The sequence below is a fragment of the Malania oleifera genome, chromosome 5, assembly GCF_029873635.1.
Source record: "Malania oleifera isolate guangnan ecotype guangnan chromosome 5, ASM2987363v1, whole genome shotgun sequence".
Lineage (NCBI taxonomy): Eukaryota > Viridiplantae > Streptophyta > Magnoliopsida > Santalales > Ximeniaceae > Malania > Malania oleifera.
In genome coordinates this window covers 15,218,867-15,229,858 of record NC_080421.1, presented here as the reverse complement: position 1 = coordinate 15,229,858, position 10,992 = coordinate 15,218,867, and the positions used below count along the sequence as shown (strand labels likewise).

At 31.2% G+C, this 10,992-nt stretch overlaps 1 pseudogene; it reads right to left on the bottom strand.

Annotated features, from left to right (window-relative positions):
* Window positions 1-6,434: 6,434 nt before the first annotated feature.
* On the bottom strand, window positions 6,435-7,744 carry LOC131156695 (probable carboxylesterase 1; annotated as a pseudogene).
* Window positions 7,745-10,992: the final 3,248 nt, after the last annotated feature.

Here is a 10,992-nt window from a genome sequence, read left to right as displayed (position 1 = left end):
AATATTCTCCCTTAAACGTTTTTCTAGAAATCATATGGAGAGAACCAAGATTTACTCTCAAGAATGATTTTAAAACAATGAAAGAACTAATGAGAGTAAAATACTTTTGATAAAGTAAATGCCTTGAATAAAAACTCTCTTTAAAAAATGATTTTTCAAGTGAATGAATGAATGAAAGAGATTCTGAGAGAGTATAAAAAATTTGCCCCAAAGAAAGAATTTTGCAATAAAAAATAAGTTTGGGGGAACTTTGATAAAAATTAGCCCAAAAGATTATAGAGAAAATTTGACTAATTAAAGTTGCTAATTAAAGCAAATGAGGGAGTATATATAGAGTTGGATGAAAATATGACCATTGGGGACACAGAGGTCATTTTAGAAAAAGATTAATGATGTTTAGTATAAAAATAACCTCGTTTACTACGGTAACAAATTTGCCAACCCGAGAGGTTCGGTCGACTATATTAAAGGTTTAGTTGACCATATTACTAAGTTTGGTCGATGAAGGATAATTTGAATTGCAAGTTTGGTCGACCATATCAGGGTGATTCTAAACCCCTTCGTGGGTTCGGTCGACCAAGACAAGGTCGGTTAATCGTTTTTATAGATTCGGTCGACCAAGGCAAGGTTCGGTTGACCATTCATGAGGTTCGGTCGACCAAGGCTATTTTGAAATATGAGTTCGGTCGACCAAGTAGTTGGGGGTCAGACACGTATCAATTTGGACGACACGTTCATTTCAGAACGGTCAATCGAGTGAAGTCAATATGTTGACTTCTTGACCGATCGGTCGACCATGGCATTTATATTGCCACAAGTTCGATCAACTGTGGCTTAGTTAACATTAGATTATAGCCAACAGAGGGTTCGGTTGACTAAGCCGAATATTACTAGGATGGTTTGGTCGATCGGGGCTATTCAAAAACCTAATTTTTGACTCTAAGTTTTATCCCTTTTTGTATAAGTGTGACATTTTAGTTTTAAGGGATATTTCATTAAGTGGAAGGGGTCCTAAGGTCGATCTATGGTCATCTGATCATATTATCCACATCATTCAAATGCATGCACTATTACAGACAAAATGTAGTGACCCGAAGAATAATGACATTTTAATAATAAGAGGGAGAGAAAATAGATATAGAAAAATTGCCAAGCTTCGTCGACGAACACAGGGTCTCGTCGATGAAGGTTTTCAGAATTTCGTCAATGAACACAGGGTTTCGTCGACGAGAAAATACTGAGAGGGGTTTTAAGGCAGCCTGAATTTCGTCGACGAGGCGTCGACGAATACAGGGCCTCGTCGACGAAATTTGTGAAGGACTCGTCGACGAAGAATGGGCTCGTCGACAAAATCTCCTGTTTTATATATATACGAAATCCAGGAATTATTTCATTTTAAGAAGTCTCTCTCTCTCTCTCTCTCTCTCTCTCTCTCTCTCTCTTTTTCTCTCTCTCTCTCTCCCTTCTCTTTTCATTTCCGGCCCCACCAGTCGCCGGATCGACAATCCGAAACTACCATGACGCTCCTGGTGGAATTCTCTACAAGTTTGCTGGAGCGGATCGTCGAGAAAATGAAATTGGATTTCATCCCAAATTCAAGGTAAGGTCTTTTATTGAGTTTTTGACAGTTATAGGAAATGATGTAGACTAAGAAATACTAATGTTTTGTTCTGGAACATGGTGTTTTCAGAATATTGAGTTAGGAATCCTGCGGGTATAGAGCCATATTTTTTATAGGGGCTTTTCAAAGTTGAGGTAAGAAAAATATGCTATGCTAAGAGTTTTTGTAATAATATTAGAGATTTTATAAATGCATAACTACACCATTTTACTATACAGAATTTTCAGAATATGACTTTGAAATAGTATTTGTTTTAGAATATGAGTTTAAATGCTTGTGACCTAAGTAGATTTTTATGAGATGAAGAAATTCATATAGTTATTATAATATATCATACTATACTGAATTGAGGGACGGCGGTACGTAACGCCTCAATCTCAGTGAGAGATTATACAGATTATACAGATAAGGACATACATGTACAGAGAAATTTACATGCATATACTATTTTTATACGAGTAGTTTCATGATCAGATATTTCTATATATACATATACATGTATGCATATTTATTCAGATCAGTATGTGTATCACATTTTTATACAGAATGTTGTATATACAGAGATTACAGCATTTACAGTACAGAAAGAAAGAGTTACGGAAACATGATGAAAACAGTAAAAAAGTATATACGTATATATATATATAGTATCATATCCCTGAGGAAAGATACACAGACAGATACAGTTTACAGAGCACGGTACCGTTGCTAGATACAGACAGAGTGCAACCACATATCTCAGATAGTATGTGGGTACCGTCAGCCGTGCTCGGAGAGTATGTAGCTCCCCAGTACCCTGGGTTAAGGGGGCCGGTTTGACGAGGTAGTAGCCAGTCCCGATCTTAGGAGAGGATGCAGCTTGGCCGGGTTGAGGTAGTGTAGAGTATGATGACTTATCTGGAAGGCCGACCAGATAGAGTCCCGCCTACAGGCCGCACAACCCTGTCATTAGGGGTCAAATCATGACGTACAGAGTCCTATGGATAAAAGCACAGTTATATATATATATATATATTTACAGTTTTACAGTATATGATGAGTATAGTATGATATTACCAGTATGAAAAGTAGAAAAACAGACGATACAATATGTTTTAAATTGTGAAAGAAAGATATGTTTTACAGATGATTTATTTCATTTCAGTTCAGTTATTATTTTTAAAAGTATTCTTAACTTAGTTACCACACACTAGTGATAGCATATTTCCACTTACTGAGCGTCGACTCACCCCATTACTCTAACATTTTTCAGGTAAGCCAGTGAGGCGAGCATATCAAGCTCGTGAATAAGGTGTAGCTCAGGTCACCCTAGTTATAGGGTGAGTTTTTGTCAGAATGGTGTATGTTTTTGGATAGATAACACTGGATGGATATTTTTGTATGGTCTGTATATTTTGGATTCTGGTATTGTACAGTTTATGTATAAATGGTTTTATGATTTGTGTTTCCACTGCGTAGGAATGTTATTGTATAAAAAAAAAAATAAGGATTTTGAGGTCGTTACACAAAATGATAAAAGTAAATGCATATACAATTAAAAAATATATATCTTCTTTTCCTCTATGCTTTTCTGTATTCATGGAATGCACCAGTAGTTTGTGCTCTTTAAGTGCTTCTATCTTCAATTTCCCTTTATCTTATGTGCGTGTCAAAATAAAAACTTGTACAAGCACTCAACGCACAGATAAGACACTGGTGCTTTTTTAGCATCAAAATAGGAACCAGATTCAAAAAGTCAACAATCTCCCCCTTTTTTATGATAACAAATACGTAAAAGTAAAATAGGTACAGCCTAAGAAGGCTCCCCCTAAGAATATGCATAATGTAAAAATAAACATAATAGCTTAAACATATTTATAAAAGAAGACATAACAAATGTTCATGCATTTAATTTTAGCATTAAAGCACAGACTTAGATATTTGTCCCTATAAAAAAAAAAAACTTCCTCGTTTTTGGTCATTAACATTTTTCTCATAAAATTCTCCCCCTTTTGGAATCAGCAAAAATGGTAAAGTTAAGTAGAAAATATTTTAAGTATTTAAAACAGACTTAGCAAAGAGAACTCCCACTTTTTGAAAAATAATTTTTATTTTTATTAGAAAAACTCTCTCACTTTTTGGTATAGGATTTGGGCATAAAAAATTTTGAATTGTTTTAAAAATTAGCAATTAAGCACACAAAACAATTTAACTGGTCATTTAAAATATTAAAATGACATGTTAACAAGATTAGACCAGAATTATATACAAATCATTTCAATTTAATCACTATGCAAGTCCCCGCAAAGATTTGAATTTAAAAACATGCGGCACATGAAAAAGTAGGTTTGAGTATAAAAACTATTTAACTAGTTCATATGCATTTCATGAAAAATTTATGAACCAGTTATGCAACACCCTTTCAAAAATTTATAAACAATAAATCTTCACGACATAAGATTTTAATGCAAGAAAAGTATAGTCATGAAGGCATTTAAGCGCACTAGCAAGAAATAAGGTATGTATCATTTAAAATCATTTCTTACCATAAGAATATAAATATATATTCCCTTTATGATTGTCAATAAATGTTGGGGGCTTATGCTTGCTAAAAAATAAACTTTAATTCAAAACTCAAGCAAATATTATTTTTCTGATTTATCATTTAAGCACAAATCACAAAGTACCAGGAAAATGCAACCATATAGATCTAAAGATATTAAATAAATTTAAAAACGAGATCATATGGCCAAACTTAAGACACTGTGGTTAAGTAATATATTTTAAATCAAAATTTTCAACAAGCTCATATCGATTAAGCACATGCCACAAAAAATTCAAAAACAAATCTAAACTTGAAAATGTTGATAAGCAACACAAGATAGATACTATGTTTTGATGCTCCCCCTATCAATTTGAATATGTACTTAGATACTATGGATAATACATGTGTGCGTACCATGAACAATTCATATCAATGATGATTCAATAAAAATAGGATATGATGTTCAGGGTACCTGAAAAGGCTTCAAACTCAAAAAGTAAAAACAATAAGAATGTGAGTCCATGGAGCAGGTGACTAAAATTCATTTCTCAAGGATGGAGCTTAAACTCCCCGGTATAGTTTAAGGCACGCATAAGTGCATTTACGTTCAAGGATGAATTTCATTTAAGCACATTCATCACATGTTCATCATTCTTAATATTACTTAGCATACAAAAGATTTTAGGCATTAAGCACAAATTTTCTTAAGAGTGGGGCTTAAGCTCCCTTGTATATTTACATACATGCTTACTTGAATTAAGCTTAATGATGATGTTCATTTAAGTGAATTCCTCATATAATCATCATTTCAAAGAATTTCAGCATTCAGCAAATAATTGTTGGTCCCATCCCGCTCCACTAAATTTTTGTAACTTTTTTTTTATTCTCCTCTCCCCTTCTTATATATAGCCCCATTAAAATATTATTATTATTTTTTAAACTTATTTCTCTCTTTTATTAGCCACAATTTAAAATTTAATAATAAATACTTTTTTAAATGATTCCAACTCAACAACTTTTTATCACTTTCTTTCTCAATACTTTTATATTACAAAATTTGATTTATATTACTAAAATTAGAGCAAGTAATTAGAATTATGTTTAAAATATTTTATACAATATATACAATATAATATAATTTTTATTTAGTAAAATTATAAAAATAATTTTAATTTATATTTTTCAAATATATATATATATATATATATATATATATATATCATGTTACATTTCTCTTTGTGTACATTATATACGGTAAAATTAGAATTAGTGATTATAATTATTTTTAAAATATTCAATACAATATAGATAATAAAATACAATTTTTTCACCTACTTTCTATGAAAGGTTTCTAATAACAAAATATTACAATTATATATAAATATATATATTTATAAATATGTAAATACGTAAACACATGTATATTCAGTAAGTGTTCAACTTTACATATGTTACAAAATAAAGTATTTAAATTTTAGTCAAATGATATTTTAAATTATCGTTCAATATTAGTATGGTCTATATTTGTATTTTATTTTTTTACATTAATTTTACATTTAAATTAGTCTACTGCAAATAAATTTATATTATATGTACATATCCATGATATTCTTAAAATTTTATGTACTATATATAATTTTTATAAATATTATAGTATTCATATAAATTTATAAATATTTGACAATTTCATTGAACAAATGGTATAAAATAATATATTATATTTTAATATTATTGTTAAAATTAATTATCGAAATAAATATACACGTCACTAGTTTATATAATTTTTCAAAAGACATTGTTGTTGCAAAAAACCGAATAGCTTTTATTGAATCGTCTTTCTACTGTGACCACATCAAAGGAATCAAATAATAACGGCTTAGAAGACCCGAGATGTAGGGATCACTCTGATGCCCAAGTTAGAGAATGGGAGGTTCAAATTGCAACAGTGAATGAAGAGTGAGTAAAATGAGATTTTACCTCCTTCTAGAATCCATTTTTATAGTGGTGGAGGCAAACTCTCCTTCAACCTGACATTTATAAGTATGTCATTATATTTAGGGAGTTATAGGTAACTTAGGGAGATTAAGTAAGACATCAATAGTAACTCTTTTATAAATGTTGGCCTTATAATTATCTAATCTTATGTTCCTATTAATTTTGGGTGTTTCAGATATTATTAGAATTTATTATTTAAAAAAAAAAGTCATTTGCAGTTTCCTATTTACCATTGCACTGAAATAACAAATTTTTCATTATTCAAATTTTTTTTGTAAATTGAAAATTAAAATATTTAAAAGAGTAAAAATTTTCTAGTTTCATTCCCGAAATTCCCACTCTCCAATCACAATTTAAAAAAAAAAAAAAAAATCTTCACCCACTGTAATACTCTTGCTCCATGAAGGAAACAAAGCGTTGGATGAGAGCCAGGGCATTCTAGGAATACAGATTTTCCATGTGGAAGCAATGGTCCTCTTCCTCGTTCTCCACAATCTCCACCGTCCCTTTCCACCCACTCTTCTTCAACTCCTCGCAGTAATTAATCCCGACCGTCCTTAAATGATCTCTCCCAGCCACGAACACCAACACCCGCCCGCACCCAATCCTCGCAAGATCCTCTGCGGCCGGTCTCAGCCTACGATCCTCCAACCCACCGTTGGTCGGACACATGTACAGCCACATTTCGTCGTCCTCCGTCCCCCCAAAATACGGATGCACCAGAACAACCCCCACAATCTTCACGCCCGGTAACCCAATCGACCCGACCCGAACCGCCATCGCGTGCGAGATGTTGCCACCGGCGCTATCCCCGGCGATAAACACCCGGTCGAAGTCGGCGAAGTCGTTCAACCAGGGCTCCGGACCACGGCCGCCGGCGTGGGACGCCACCCACTGGAGCGCCGCCCAGGAGTCTTCGTAACAGGTGGGGATCGGGTGCTCCGGCGCCAGCCTGTACTCGACGGAGACCGCGACGGCATTGGCTCTGGCGGCCAGCGCGCCGACGTAGGAGTGGTAGGTGGGAGAGAAGGCGGACTCGAAGGAGAAGCCTCCGCCGTGGATGTGGAACAGGAGGGGGAGCTTTCGATCTGGGCCGTCGGTTTTGGGGAGGAAGATCCGGACCGACAGGCCGGTTTCCGGCGAGACGAGGGCGTCCTTGGATCTGATGGCGGCGTGGGGGTCGTCGGACGGCGGAACTTTCTGGGTGTGCCGGAATTTTCAACGCGGCCGTTTTTGTAAACTCGGAAGAAGCGAAATTCGTGGAGTATTTCGGCGTCTGCGGACTCCATCGGAGTGACCGGCGAAGAGCGTCTGTAAGATCGAAGTTGTTTGGCAAAATGCAGAGAGAGAGGAGGAAGAGGAAAATCCGGAAAGTCGGTGAAAATGGGTTGTGGGGTGGAAGTATTTTGGGGTTTTTTATTGCTATTCGGGAATCCATGGGAAGAGGAAGAGATAGAAAATTTGAAAAAAGGAAGAAGATGAGTCATTGTTTGGATTCACTCTCTGCAGCTACGATAACATTATTGAGATTATTCTATTTGGAATAGCAATAAAAATATGAAAGGAGGAGCCCAGCAAGCCGCTGCAACAGGGAAGAAAGTAAGAATTCGAGAATACGGATTTGGGAGCAATAGACTTGAAAAATGGATTTTTAAAGAGAACGAGAAATATAATATGATTCCTGAGTCCAAATGATTTCTATATCGACATAATATGATTCCTGAGTACAAATTATCATAATCAAGTTCTTTAATTTTATTAGTCTTATATATATAACATTAAAGGACTCGATTTCATTGTGAATTTTGCATTTCAATGGAAAAGCTTTATTTGAAAGAGAAAAGCTTCCTTAAGGATATACGTCTTACTTGAAAAAAATTATAGAGCAACGAGCTTATGTGATGCTATTTTTATTGAAAAAGAATATAAATTTCGATATAAATTTGTATGACCCAATCATGTATATAAGTGTTTATCATTAACTCATTTTTCAATGTGAGATAAATTGACAAAAAAATATTGACTTTGCAAATTATTGGATGATATTCTACTATTATTCTCACTACCTAATAAATAAGTCAATTTTAGCCTATTGGAGTTAGAAGTTGATAATTAAAGTAGCCCAAAGATACATTAAAAAAAGAAAAAAGGCTTTTTATAAAACCAAAAGTAGTGTCTGATGTCTCTCCATAATTTTCTTGAATTAGATAATATCTTTAGCATGGATCATAAGGAGCCTAATCTATTTGAGAATTATTGGAACTCATCTTGATCTTTAAGTACAAGTCAAGTTTGAATTATTCAAGTAGTTTAATGAGTCAAGTTCGACATAATATGATTCCTGAATCCAAATGATCATAATCGAGTTCTTCAATATTATGTATATATATTATATATAATTACATGCATTCAATATTAATTTATGATGACGTCAACTTTAATTTAATCAAACTTGAATTTTAAGAACTTATAGTCAAATCGAATTAAAGTTCAATAATTTTAAGATTAATCGAGTTTGAGTCGGACCTAATTCTATTGTATTCTATTGTATGAATTCAGTTTAATTCGAATATATCCTGATATTGCACACATCATGCTTTTATGTATTAATATACATCGATATAATATTGTTATCATCTGTTTAATTGGATTTTACAAAATAATGTGGTGGAGAAATTATTATATAAGAAATTGAAGAGGGAGAGAGCTGAAGCTTTTCAATTATTGAAAGCTATGGGGGAAGCTTATCTCATGGAGAGGTGGGCCTTTAATTGTAGAGACAAGCAAAAGCAGGTTATGCCCATTAAATTTAAATTTAAATTTAAATTTAAGAGAGATGCTCTCAAGGTGACATATAGTAATGGTGCAATTGGTCAACCAATTAGATTAATTAATTAAATTAATTAAAAAAAATTAGCTAACTATTCATCATAATCGATTGAAGTACCCTTCTTACCCGAATCTTATCCAAACGAAGTGAATTAACTGAATCAAATTGTAATTAACTCTGGGATAAAATATGATTGTACGCTTTTAATATTTAATTATTAATTATATAATACTTATAGAACCCTAGTTATAAAATATATAATTTATATTTAATTATTAATTAATTATATAATTCGGTTAAATCGGTTATCCAAAATGTAATTTGTCCATAACCAAACTGAAAACCGAATAGCCAATTTTACTGAAATATAAAATCGAATAGAACCGAACTAAAAATTAACTGAACCATATTGAGCGAATTTGGTCATTTATTTCGATTAATTTGTTTTTCACCAAATTATGCACATCTCTAGTCACAAGTATGTGATTTTCAATATTTTATAAAATTAAATATAAAAACTTAAATTATAATTTCAAACGAATCCAATGTTGTGCTTTTAGAAGTTACTTTTTCTCAATCTCTTACTTCAATTTTATGTTCGGAAATGTTTTTTATTTAGATTTATATTGAATTAAAATATAATATAAAATTACACTAAATTTTTTTAATTTATTTAAATTTAAATTTGAAGGTTAAAAATCTTTAATATGAAGTACAACATAAGTTATAATTATAAGGGCTTGAATTTTGTGTAATTTGTGCATTAAATAAATCATTTTAGAAATTGAATTTTACCGATGGTCTCTATGGAAATAACACTAAAACCTAATTTTGATGTTTGAAAACAAGGTTTCTATTAAAATAACACTAAAACCTAATTTTCAAAATCAAGTTTTTATTATGATTGTCCCTCCATGCATAAATTGAAATTTCATAACTCGGCTTTACAACCGAGTTTTAATGACTTGGTTTTCATCTTAATATTAAAAAAAAATTATTGATATTTTTAAATATTTCTAATTAATAGGTTAACTAATATTTATGTCAATTAATATTTTAAATTGTCATTTTAATATTCTCTAATAAAAACATAATTATTTTCTAATTTAAAGTTAATTAAAATTTTAATTAATTTTTAGACATTTTAAATTTAATTTTTTTGGAAATATTTGTAATAAAATTTTATATTTTTTCTAACTAAGATAATTAATATTTATGCTAATTTAATTTTATAACAAAGACGATAAGTCTATGAATTCATGAAAATAATTTTTTAAACTCACTAAATAACTATTAATAAATTTAAAAATTATTTCACTGACTCCAGGAAAGCATAACAAATGATATCACTAGAAATTAATTATTATCATAAATTTTTTAAATCACACTTAAATGATTTTCCACTAATTTGAAATAATCTTGATTTAAAAAATTTATAATATCAACAAAAATAATAATATTTTCACTAAGTCAAAAGTTTATGTAAATAATATTTGTGCTCTCTAACTAATTTTTAGTAAATTAAATATTTTTTTTAACTAAACTCAATAACTTAAAAGATTGATGTTACTAATGTATTAACTGAAGTAAATAATGTTCACAATTATTAAATGACCTTGGTAACTTCTAATTTCTCAAATAACACTAATTAAAAAAATGATTTCACTAATAATTTATATTTTAAAAAATTATTCCACAAACTAAACTCTCTTATTTTTAAAAAATTATTCCACAAATAAATAAAATAAATTTTTTTTGTTGAAAAATAATTTAGCCTAATATTTTCCAAAAATCAAAGAAGTGAACTAAATTGAAAATCAAAACAAATAACACAAAATATCATAATTTTTTTTAAACAATAACGTCTAAGGCCCTTTTGAACATTCGAATAATCAACTGGGATAATGAATTTGTTCATCTACCATTCTCTATGCAAACACTGAGTTATTATCTCAAATGAAAAGTCGTAACTCTCTAGACTCGAATTTTAGTCATTTAATCAGGAGAGTCTTGAGTTTACCG